The sequence below is a fragment of the Palaemon carinicauda genome, chromosome 26 (genome assembly GCF_036898095.1).
Source record: "Palaemon carinicauda isolate YSFRI2023 chromosome 26, ASM3689809v2, whole genome shotgun sequence".
Lineage (NCBI taxonomy): Eukaryota > Metazoa > Arthropoda > Malacostraca > Decapoda > Palaemonidae > Palaemon > Palaemon carinicauda.
Genome location: NC_090750.1, coordinates 74,052,177 through 74,065,663, shown reverse-complemented (window position 1 = coordinate 74,065,663; position 13,487 = coordinate 74,052,177). Strand labels below are relative to the sequence as shown.

The 13,487-nt window shown below is 35.2% G+C and overlaps 1 protein-coding gene across 1 annotated transcript in view; it reads right to left on the bottom strand.

The window, feature by feature from the left end:
- The window catches only part of LOC137619590 (protein amalgam-like), a 146,178-nt gene extending 139,328 nt beyond the window's left edge, over positions 1-6,850 (bottom strand). Inside the window, exon 1 of the mRNA XM_068349760.1 lies at positions 6,710-6,850. The gene's annotated coding sequence lies outside the window, so the exon portion shown is untranslated. The remainder of the gene's footprint in view (positions 1-6,709) is intronic.
- Between the last annotated feature and the right edge of the window lie 6,637 nt (positions 6,851-13,487).

The window sequence follows — 13,487 nt, the reverse complement described above, 5'->3', positions numbered from 1 at the left end:
CACACTTTTCCGCCATAAAGAGGACAATTCCAATTAAACATGCCATCAAACTTGCTGTCGAGTTATTACATTTCCTTCACTTATACGAGCAAAAGTATATATAGACGCCTGTGCAATATCCACCTTCAAGCCTTCATACACAACGAGCGTCAGATAATAATTGATCTAAAAATGTTCGTTAACCCAATTCTTACTAATGAGCCTAATTCAACGCCAGGTGTTCAAATTACACTTGTATCACTATAAAGCAGACCTCTTCAAAGACAATCTCCTAACGGAAGAGAGTTTGTAATTCAGTCTATTTTACATTGAAGACATCTTCCTCATTCTTTATACAACAATTTAAAATGCGTGGCAAGTCTTTAAAATTTCTAATTTACTTACAAAAGAAGGACAAACATTTTAGCATCATCATGAGCAAGTTAGGTGATATATCAATCCCAGTTTTGTTAGGAAATAATAAATAACCAAAGCATAAAGTATAATTGTTCGTAACGCCTAGCATGAATTAAGCAAAGCTATGGAAGTTTCTTGAACCCACATGAAATTTCAAATGAAAACAGCAAAGCATTTAAGCGCATCACTATCATGAAATCATACATAATCTCATTTATACAATCTAAGGTCTATTAACAACACCTTACATTCAACATTAGGAAATAGGTCTACATATCTTGACGGCGGCTTCAAATTTCGATTTCCAATTTCCCGATTTATAAATTTTAGCAAGATATTGTGACGGGAAATATATTTTGTTGGCATATCTTATCAAACATGTGATATGTTTATGCTGATCATTCTAGAACAAAGGTAGAGGAAAATTATCTGTTCTACTGATTAGTGTATCGCCATGTATTCACATTTGATCATCTCGGACTCATTACATGAAAGGCATATTTATTTCTAAAGATTATGACAATCTAATTTGGACATTCTTTTTTTTATCGACTCTATTAATGTAAAATATATCCTTACTAAACAACTTGCAATGTTTATACACTAACCTTATATAGACAAAGAAAGATTTACGGTTTGACAGATAATTAAACTTCTCAAACCATAAAAATTGAATAAATAAAAAGTAATAATCAATAAAATTGTTAAAAGGTAAAACTTTACAAAACAAATGAGACTCCCAATAATCTTCAATAAATCATGATAGATCAAAAAGGGTAACTCGTGTGTTGTGACTCTATACAGAAAACGAACACTTGTGCTATGTTGCTCACAGTGTGGGTGTTTCGCTAATGAGACAAGATAACCTTAATATGTCACGGAGAAGAAAAAAAGACCAGCCACCTTAAAAACACACAAGTTTAACATATTAACCTATCAGCACACACTTCGCCTTCCTTCTTGAGAGATTCCTTGCATTTTGTGCTATTATAATACACAGTACATATACACATACCAGTGTACCCGAACCGTCAAAAATATTTAGAGATATGGACACAGATTAAACCCTTTCCACACCCTCCCTCTTTCCTAAGTACATCCCGCTGGTTTGGCAATTTGTGGGAGGTTTTGTTTTAGTGTACTGTATCTTTCGAGGTACCCTTTTCACCAGGGAATGAACTACTCTTCACCCACCTGAGCCTGATAGGAAATACACACACAAACACATTATATATATATATATATATATATATATATATATATATATATATATATATATATATATATATATATTATATTTATTTATATATATGTACCATTACACACACACACACACACACACACACATATATATATATATATATATATATATATATATATACACACACACACTATATATTTATTTATATATACCCAGACGCTTGCTTTATTATATAAGGGAGATTGTGTATATATAATATATATATATGCAATACATTATATATATTGTATATATATATATATATATATATATATATATATATATATATATATATATATATATATATATATATATATATATATATATATTATATATACAGTACATATGTCTACAGGATAGTATGAAAAGTAACGGGCCAAGAACACTACCCTGTGCAACACCAGATATCACATTCCTATACTCACTATGGTGCTCATTAACAACAACTCTTGAGATCTATTACTTGCAAACTCAATAATAATGCTAGGAAACGATCCACCCACTCCCAATTGTGAGTTTTAAAACAAAGGCCTCATGGTCAACAAGGTCAAAGGCAGCACTAAAATCAAGGCCAATCATACAAACTTCCTGACCACAGTCAAAGGATTTCTGTACAGCATTGGATAATTTAAGAAGGGCATCACATGCTCCACGCCTTTTACGAAAACCAAGTATATAAAAATTGTTTCAAGTGACACCAAGAATCATTGGTCTCGCTTAATTTTAGGCCTATGTTCTTGTTTCTGACTGATGTAATGCAGCAACCACTATGTGTAACACGAGTCATTTTACAATATATTACCTTTCATTCTAAAGTAGTTTCATTCAGTAATAGTTGTTTTACCTAAATCCACTTTCCAAAGTGAGGGTGGAGATCAACTTTGGGGATGTGTGGCGGCATAATGCAGCAGAGAATTTGTATGGCGTTGGCCTTTCTGAACTCCCTGAGATGTGTAGAAGTATATATATAAACTTTGTTTCAAGTGGTACATACAAGAATGTTTTATCTAGCCTATTTTTGTTTATGGCAGGCCTAATGCAAAAGATTTTTTCCAGCAAAGACCATTTCTAAATCAGTATGATGTGTAAGCTACCCTGAATTACTTTTGTGTGTGTGTGTGTCTCAGTTTGATCAAACCGATTTCCCCCCCCCCCTTTTTTTTGGGGGGGGGGGGGTCCCCAAGGGCCTAACACAATAGGCGGTCGTGATAGAAGTCCAGGTCTTCATATGCCCAATCATTACAATTGGTACCGTGTTCGTCTGACCAAATTTCACCTGGCTGCCGGTCTATATGACTTCCATTCTGGTGTTTATCATCTAAACAAAAACTCCGAAACATGTCTGCATGAATCCAAGTCCTGGTAATCGGGAGAACCTTTCATACCTGATTTAAGAACAACCACTCTCAAATTAACAAAATTTACATTTAGTAATGCTTAGTAATTTTCCAAAATTACATACATCTGGTGTTAAATGTATGGGGTGGCTTAGTCAGCATATGTTTATTTTATGAACATTCAACCATGATATGCACCTTAATAGCCGTTTCATCTCTATTGGTTTTATCATAAAAAACATTGCCTGCAGGAATTTATTTCCAGAAAACGTTTCTGACAAAAATGGCAACAACACATCAAAGCATGACTAGAATGAGGTACAGATAACTAATGTATCTTATAACCTTATTTTTACGCGTTGTTTATAGTTCTTCATTGAGATGCATATCGGGACCAGAGTTTGGCTAAAACATCGTTGGAGGGAATAACAAGGATAAGAGCAATTTACCACAGCTTAATTTTTTTAATCATGCAACTGCGATATTTTCAGTAAAAACAGTAGCCTACAACGTTAGATGGCAATTCAATGCAAGAATCGAGTTTGAAATATGTACAATAACCCACCAAGTTATCAGAACCGTTCGTTCAAAACATTGTGCAGTCAACAAATTGTGTTGATACGAGAATAGTTACAGATGGTTTCAAACTACTGGAACCTAAATATGACTACTGTAGGCTCTAGAGCCTTTAAATATGCGGCCCCAAGACTATACAATAAACTGCCCCGAGACCTCTGAATGATTGAAGATAATAAGACTTTCAAGAGGAAACTGAAGACTTTCTTATTTGGCGATGTGAAATGTTGAATGCTCTCGAACGAACATGATAAACCGACTGTGGAGGTCCTGTAGAGAGTACGGTTCCCCTGCTGTACAGGACCAGAAAAGCAGCCCTTAAGGGGCCCGGCCGGTAAGCCAATATATGGGGGTATAGGAGAAATAAATGCAAATCCTAAAAAAATTCACTGAGCTTCATATGGCAACGGAGAATGCGTATACTAAATATTTTGTCAAAAATCCTCTTACTTTCATATATATAGGGTAATTAGTATAAGTAACTCAATAAACCAAAAATATTGATCTCTACAAGAAAATGCAGTATTTCTTCTGTTATTGTAAATTTTGATTATTATTACATTTTGATATAAAAAAAAAATTGTTAGCAATGGCGTCTGTATAGATTCCATGACTCACAAGACAGGAAGTTTTATGATTATACCCTTCAGTGCTAGCACAAACCTCCGAGAGAGTACACATTTAAGTTTGACCTCTGACATTCACTTGCTTTTGTCTGTTTTTCTTGGTTTCGGCAAGAATTTCATCATGCCAAAGAGGAAAAAACAATTTCAACATCTCGCTAACTTAAGGAAGAAGAAAATTTACTCTAACAGGCATTCAGAAGTGGGTAATATCGGCGATAATAGCGGAGTTAGTGAAGGAGACAGATGATGAAGGAGCAACCATCTCGCCTAAAGAAGCAAGATATTGAGCAAAGGTATCTTTATCTATGATTAAATTATTATAGATAAAATGTTTTTGGTTTATTTATATATTGTCGTTGTAAATATAAAGAAATACTTTGAACGACCGTATCTCAAAACTATACTTATTGACCTTCAAATTCTATCTCCTCCCGTAGTTTTACCGATATAGAATTGAAATTAGGTATATAATTTAGAAAAGCATTTTAAAATAATCAAATAGAGCCCCTTTTTCCAATTTTTGTTTCATATTTTATTTTTTTTTTTAGTTTTTTCCCTGATTTTATGGGGTTTATTTTTTTACCATAATGAACAAATTCATATCTTGCAAAGAAATTACTTTAAAAAAAACTATCTTATTGGAGGTGTACATCAGATCTATATATGATAGTAATCCTAGGTCTTAATATTAAGTGTCAAGGGAGGATAGAATTTGAAAAACACTCATTTTCAGGATAAATTGCCCTGGCGTCGCAAAACCGAAGGGCAAAGGCAAAAATCCTATGCAGTTTGGAGATGTCCTAAGTCACCTTATTAAGTGGTATGATTATCAAAGTCCTGTCCTTAAAAAAAGGCATTAGCCGGCCGGCCCCCTTAAAGTCAGTAAAGTAATTCAATGTACCGCAAATCCATGGGCATACTTTTTCTAGACGTTGTGTGGGCGTATATTACATTCGAATATTCTATAGTTTACTACAGTACTTTGTTTCCAGTTCTTTGTAATGAACTCCATCTTAAAACCCCTATACTAATTAGTAAAGTATTAACTATTTCCTACTGTACAATAGAGCATCGTATCGATAACAGTAATTAAACAGGCAGTTACTGGCAATGTAAGTTTAATCAAACAATGCCATTGTAATAAATGGTTTAGTGACTTAAGTTTTATCAGTGTCATTTAGCAACCATCATCCTACATTTACCAGGTATCAAATTCGCCTAACCTAAATAGGTAAATTTATATAAAAACACAGGACAACATTACAGGGAAAAAAAAACTTTAACTACAGTAAAAGATGTGCTTTCAACGAATCTGACCTTTTTTCACTGCAAATAAGTTGTTCTACCGTTATGGACCCCTGCCCTTCCTGAAGGACACAGGTGGGAACCTGAGATTTTGGGCGAGCGAAAACAGGATAAAACGTGATTATTCAATACTTGAGATTTGTAAAAGGGTACAGAACCTAAAAAACCCACCTAACCTAACCTAGTAGTTCCTAGGTCACAATCCCTTGCCAGGGGGGCAAGCCCTCTGGACCCCCCCTCCCAAGTCACAACCCCTAGCTATAGGGGAAAGGCCCAGGACCCCTTTTCAATGTCACAAACTAAAAGTACATCACATATAAATCCTTACATATGATTGACAGCTATGTCTCTTTTTTTTGTCTTGGCAATCTTTACAGAAGCGTTGTATAAGTAAAGTTTGTCCCGTGTATAAGCGAGATAAAGGGCTCATTATATAATAGGTAAATACTGCCGTAGAGGAAACTTCTCTCCCGACTTAAGAAAAATTCAAGATTCTTAACAACCTCATTTAATTCCACCTTTTTCAATCTCTCATATAAAAACTATACATTTTATATAGCTTTTCACATGCTCTTTCCATGTAGGTGATTATTTTTTTAAAAATAAAGTGCGGCATGCTTCTGAAGTTTTACCGAGGATCCCCATATTTTGTGCAATTTTTTTAGATTTATTGTGCGTCCCAAAGAATAATGTATAGAGAAGAAAAGGTGAGTTTTACCATTTTTTATTGATTCGCCCGTAGATTTTCCCAACCTTATAACCCTGGTTTACACTGGGTGGCCCTCATTAGCGTAGGATAAATTAAGATATAATAAATTAACTATTAATTAGCGAGGGAAATACAGGCAATTTTCGAAGAAAATTGTAGTTTTTCAATATAAACCCCAATTTATTTATTAGTAAAGTTTGCCCGGTGCATTTCTATAATAATACCCCTAAATGTTTCGCCAACAACCCTTACAAGGCCATGGCTGTAAGCCTACACTACCTACAGAAAGGATTATCTACAGCTTTTCATTTAGAACTCACGGAAATTCGAAATTCCAATCATTCACCCAAAATAGAAGCAATAGTTCCAAACTAAAGACCCATTAATAAACTGCATACGTCCTAATTCTAAGCATTTGAACGCATTAAACTTTAGGCCACCAAATCGCCCATTTGAGATTTAAACTCCATGTAAACTCAGTGTGGGTGTTTCAGATAGTACAGTGCCTTTTGTTTCTTACCTAAGAACACATATGGTTCTCCATGTCGAAGAAAGTTATGTTGGAACACTGAATTATACGTATAATATTAGTTGGCGGGGAGGTACGGACACATTCGACTAAGTTGAACACTTTGAACAAGACTCGTGGTTGAACTTGTTGTTGTCAGATGGGTTAGTCTAAAAATCCCCAAAACTCGCTATAAAAAATCCCCAAAATAACCCAAAAATCCCCATTACCACAAATATATTTTCCTGTGATCCCTGAAGGCTTTACTAATATGGAAATTACTTACTATACTTCATATAAGTGCAAGAAAAGTAATTGCAACAATATAAAGGTTTACACATCCTTGTTTCTTCTTCAAAGAAATTTGTAAAGAATATCCCTAGACATCCAAAATTCCCAAATCCAGGGATAAATTCCCATATCTGGCAACACTGACTTCAAGTACTAATGGAAATGGACTGCAAATATACAATTTTGTTAGAAACTGAAACTCGATTGTAACTAGGGGATCTACGTTTTCTTTTTAATAAACAATTAAAAGAAAGTAAGAAAATACAGCATATTTCATCGGAATAATTGATCATTCATTTTACTATGCACATTAAATTCTCTATAGATAAATGTCCTAAATGAATGTGAAGAAAGCAACCGGTAGTCTTCAGAGCATTGTTTTAAGACGAACATTTTCCAAGGACTAACTAGATGTTCCGTTTTCCAAAATTTCTCACAATGATACTAAAATCCACCAATAAGTTACTGATCTTTTTTTTAATAAATTAAGGAAAAATAAAACTATCAAATAAGTACGGAATGTATATCAATGTGCTTTTCATATCAATTGTATTAGTCAGAATTATTCTAAAAATGTAATGCTTGTAAATCAAAACATGTTTATTTGCATATAAAGGACAAAAGGAAAAAAGAGTTAGAGACATATAAGAGCCTATTTCCTCTAATCCAAAATACGAAAAGCTCTTCATTGCGCTCAGTCTATCCCTCGAGATCTTATCCAGAGTGAAATAAATTTCAGAATACAAAACTATGAACTCTTGCCCGTGGGCTCAGGGCTGTATCCCACCTATCCCATCTTTTGACAAAATTGCTGTGAAACTCATCCATAAATTCGAGAGATAATGTGCGAGTTCATAATGAAATAGACACGATTGAATAACCTCCTTCGGGATGTACAATATATTTAGGAATTTACAAGGGATATAGTAGGGGGAGGCAATTTTGGACACCTTTTTAGTAACCTTTGTACAAAATCTATATCAATAATTTATGGCCAAATACCAAAAATGTTTTCAAGAGAGGGAGTTCTCATCTATAAAAGTGGCTCGTTTCATAATCATCAAAGAATTAGAAATTCTCGTATTACAGTAATAAAAAAAATATCTCAGAGGCGAGGCAATTTTGGACAGTGAGGCAATTTTGGACACGTCTGTATCTCCGTTAAGCGCCAACGCTCATTTGGGCAAACTATGACCATCTGTGGTCCCTATCAATATAAATATGCTAGAAAAAAATGAATAGACTTACATAGATTTTTGTGTCCGTAATCCAAGATTGTCCAATTTTGCCTCGCCAAGAAAAAAGTGAGAAGTTTGCCTGACCATGGTTTTCAAAACTGTCCAATTTTGCCTTACTATATGAATATGTAAATCAAACTTTGTATTCGAGCACACAAATATACTTTTATGTATAAATATGCATATATGTAATCATAAAAATTCAAAATAAGACATAAGGGGTACAGTAAAAGGGGTGTCTGCCCAGGGTGACACCCTAAAAGTGAGTGACACCCTGAGAGTTACATTAAAAAGAAAGTTTCTTTCTAGCTCGATGGTTATGATATGATTTTCAAAAAGTTATTTAATGCTGGGGACACGCTTAAAGCTGTTGAAACCCAGGGGGTGAAACCTTCAAAAAGATTGACCAAAATATGGTAACATCCTCGAGATGCTAGAAATATCTAAAAAAAAAAAAAAACTCTACTTTATACATTGTTCTTATAATAATTCACATATCCAAATGAAAATTTCAGGAATTGAAATAGAATATATTTTCACTGTTCGTGCTAATTTCCATGTTGATAACTGTCATGTTGCCTTTTTTATATGGTGTTAAATGGAGCAACATTAGAGTGAACAGATACATCAAGGAGAGGCAAAGCTGATCCCATAAACAAATATTCGTCCATTTTATTCTTATCATTGTTACCTCATATTATGAACGAGTCATCAAAGATATACTTTTACCTACAAATAAAAAGGGATACAATCGAAGATTTAAGAAAAAAAAGATGAAATGAAGAAAAATAAAAGGAAAAACACAAAGAGAGATAGAAACATGACAAATCATGGAAATACAAAGAAACCAAATATCTCTCGATTCTTTAAGAAAAAATGTCTGCAAGCACTAACGTAAATACAAAAAAAATCTAAATTGACCAGGTGATAGTGATAATTGAACTGCTAGGATAGTCCCGATAGTGAATGATAAGGATTTATTTATACCTAAAATAAAAGAAATAACAAAGAAATTCAAATTATTTTGGAAGATATTAAGGATCGTCCATTATTTTGCATTGGTAGAGCAACAAAAGGGTTTTTAGAGGAAGAAGGAGGCTAAGTGACACGCCTTGAGCTAGATGCTTGAAGCCACATATCATCATCATCATCTCCTCCCACGCCTATTGACGCAAAGGGCCTCAATTAGATTTCGCTAGTCGTCTCTATCTTCAGCTTTTAATTCAATACTTCTCCACTCACAATATCCTACTTCATGCTTTATATTCCTGAGTCTTCCAACTCTTCTAGTGCCTTGTGGAGGCCAGTTTAAAGTTTGGTGAACTAATGTCTCTTAGGGAGAACAAAGAGCATCCCCAAACCATCTCCATCTACCCCTCACCATGATCTCATCCACATGTGGCGCTCGAGTAATCTCTCTTAGTTTCATTTCTAATCCTGTCCTGTCATTTAACACCCAATATTCTTCTGAGGGCTTTGTTCTCAAATCTACAAAATGAGTTTCATTAATATACCAAGATTCACGACCATACAGTAACACCGATCTCACTAAACTGATATTTAGCCTGAATATTATATGTAATTTTAGGTGACCTGATTTCCAAATTAGACTTAACATAGCCATCCTCTGATTTGCTTTTTTCAATCTTTCATTAAACTCAAATTCTAAAGCTCCTATATTAGATATCATAATTCCTAAAGATTCAAATAATTCTACCTCATTAATCCTTTATCCTTCCAAAGATATTTCATCTTCCATGGCATATTCCGTTATCATCATCTGTCTTTTTTCTATTTATCTCGAGCCCAACCTCATGTGATTTTTCATGCATTCTGGTAAGCAAGCTTTCCAAGCCCTGTGGTGTTCTGCTAATTAGGACAGCGTCATCAGCATACTCTAGGTCTCCCAATTTTCTGTTGCCAATCCAGTCCAATCCTTCTCCACCATCCCCAACTGATCTATGCATTACAAAATCTATGAGGAGGATAAACAACATAGGTAATAATACATTCCCTCAGAGTACTCCACTTTTCACTGGAAATTCGTTTGATAAGACGCCACTAACATTAACTTTGCATTTTCTATGCTTATGAACAGACAATTAAATTTACATATTTGAGAGGAACTCCATAATGTCGCAGGACTCTCCACAAAATTTGCCAGAGCACATAATCAAAAGCTTTTTCATAGCCCACATATACCATCAAAAGTGGAATTCTATATTCTACATATTGCTGTACCACATGTCTTAAATGAAAATTTGGTCAGTACAACTTCTACCTTTTCTAAATCCTTGTTGTTCATCTCTCAACTTTTCATCAATCTTTCTCTCTAGTCTCTTTAGAATGAGCATTCTATATATTTTCATGACAGCTAACGTAAGCGTGATGCCTCTGTAATGATTGCAATCAGTCAGATCTTTTTTTGTCATTTTCACCAGCACTCCTAGCTCCCATACATAAGGCTTTGCCTCTTCACGCCACATTCTATAAAATAATCTTGTAGGTAATCTGGGAGTCACTTCATTTTCAGGCAATATCATCTCAGCAGTTATTCCTTAGTATCCAGGGGCTTTCCATCTTTTGAGTTTTTTTTAAGAATAGCTTCGACTTCAAACACACCTAATTCATTCATGGGCACATCAAGGACTTCATCAGTTTCAGGTATATCAATCAAATTATTCCCTTTGTATTTCCTATTCATGACCTCACTAAAGTGTTCAGTCCAACGTTACTTTTCTTCATGTTCTTTTGTTATAACAGATCCATCTTTCTTTTTGATGGGGATATGCTTCTTTTTTCCCGTAGAGATTTCATTAATAATTCCAAGAGCAATTCCTACAACAAAGCCACTCCCTGAATTCATAGCTTTGTCAGCCTCATCTGCTTTCCTGTCTAAATATTCTCTCCAATCATTCCTGATATTTCTTTTGACCTCACTATCAATACTGAAATACTTGGCATGCTCTGCCTTGTAATTTTCATTATTTCCTCGAAAATTTTAAGAAATCAATTTCAGTCTTTGTCTTCTTTTTATAGTATCCCAAGTATCATTTGATATCCATGGTTTTCTCCTTGTAACTGCATGTCCCAAAACTTCGTCTCTTAAAGTCTCTTAAGACTGTAAATCGATTTCTACATTCAGTTACAAAGATTTCTGTGCTCATCCTCTAGAAGCTTAGTTGTATCAAACTTAGGTATTCTATCTTCATTTCTGTTGGGTGCTTTCAGTTTTAATATTTGTATGGCAATGGGGAGCTGGTGATCACTACCAATATCTGCACCTCTATAGCTTGTTACATTTCCCAGAGTCCTCCTTCTCTCTTTATCAATGGCTATGTGATCTATTTGATATTTGTAATTGCCACATGATGAAGTCCTTGTATATTTGTGGATCTCCTTGTGCTGGAAAAGAGTACCTCCAGTAACAAGATTGTTTGTTGAACAATAACTTATAAAATGTGCCCCATTTTCATTTGCAACTTCGCCAAGAACCTCAACACCCATCACATTTTCTATCCGTTGATTATTCCTTCCAACTTTAGCATTGAAGTCATTAATCACAAATTTCATATCTCTCTAGGTTCGCACCTAGTATACTCTGCAGTTCTTCACAGTATTCATCTTTCCTTTCTTCAGGGGAATCATTTGATTCGCCTTGGAAGATGGAATCTTTGGGATCTTGAACCCTTCTGTGAAGTCTCTTCCCTTTTTGCCCGGCGGGCATGCTGTCATGCGTTTGCGGGGAGGGGAACAGGGCAATTTTAACCTGTCAAAAAGTTTTTATTCTTTTTGCCTCTTGCACGAGTGCGAAGGAGAGTACTGGAGCGTTAGCGCACAGGATGCTGCTGGTGCTCAGTTTCTGCTGAAGCACAGTTTTTGGTGAAGGTGCGGAAAAGCGCTGGCGCGCAGGAAACCAATGCGTAAGGTGAATATACAAAGAATAGGCCAGACTATTTGGCCTCTATTTTGAGGTACCTTACCTCTAGCATTAGAGGCTCTTTGACCTTTTATTTTGAGGTGCCATACTTCCAACATTAGAGGATATTTAAGCTCTATTTTGAGGTGCCATACCTTTAGTATTAAGGGCTCTATGACCTCTATTTTGAGGTACTACAATCTCAGCATTATATGTTCTTTGATCTCTAATTTGAAGTGCTTTACCTCTAGCATTAGAGGCTCTTTGACCTCTATTTTGAGGCTCCTTACTTTTAGCATTAGAGGTTCTTTGACCTCTATTTTGAGGCTCCTTACTTCGAGCATTAGAGGGTTTTTTACCTCTATTTTGAGGCTCCCTACATTTAGCATTAGAGGCTCTTTGACCTCTATTTTGAGACTCCTTACTTTTAACATGAGAGGCTCTTTGACCTCTATTTTGAGGCTCCTTAATTTTAGCATTAGAGGCTCTTTCACCTCTGTTTTGAGGCTCCTTACTTTTAGCATTAGAGGGTCTTTGACTTCTATTTTGGGGCTCATTACTTTTAGTATTAGAGGCTCTTTGACCTCTATTTTGAGACTGCTCACTTTTAGCATTAGAGTCTCTTTGACTTCTATTTTGAGGCTCCTTACTTTTAGCATTAGAGGCTGTTTGACCTCTATTTTGAGGCTCCTTACTTTTAGCATTTGAGGATCTTTGACTTCTATTTTGAGGCTCCTTACGTTTAGCATTACAAGGTCTTTGACCTCTATTTTGAGGCTCCTTACTTTTAGCATTAGAGGGTCTTTGACCTCTATTTTGAGGCTCCTTACTTTTAGCTTTAGAGTCTCTTTGACCTCTGTTTTGAGACTCCTTATTTTTAGCACTAGAAGGTCTTTGATCTCTATTTTGAGGCTCCTTACGTTTAGCATTAGAGGGTCTTTGATCCCTATTTTAAGGCTCCTTACTTTTAGCATTAGAGGCTCTTTGACCTCTATTTTTAGGCTCCTTAGTTTAGCATTAGAGGGTCTTTGACCTCTATTTTGAGGCTCCTTACTTTGAGCATTAAAGGCTCTTTGACCTCTATTTTGAGACTGTTCACTTTTAGCATTAGAGTCTCTTTGACCTCTATTTTGAGGCTCCTTACTTTTAGTATTATAGGCTCTTTGACCTTTATTTTAAGGGTCCTTACTTTTAGCATTAGAGGCTCTTTGACCTCCATTTTAAGACTCCTTTTAGCATTAGAGGGTCTTTGCCCTCTATTTTGAGGGTCCTTACTTTTAGCATTAGAGGCTCTTTGACCTCTATTTTGAGACTCCTTTTAGCATTAGAGGGTCTTTGACCT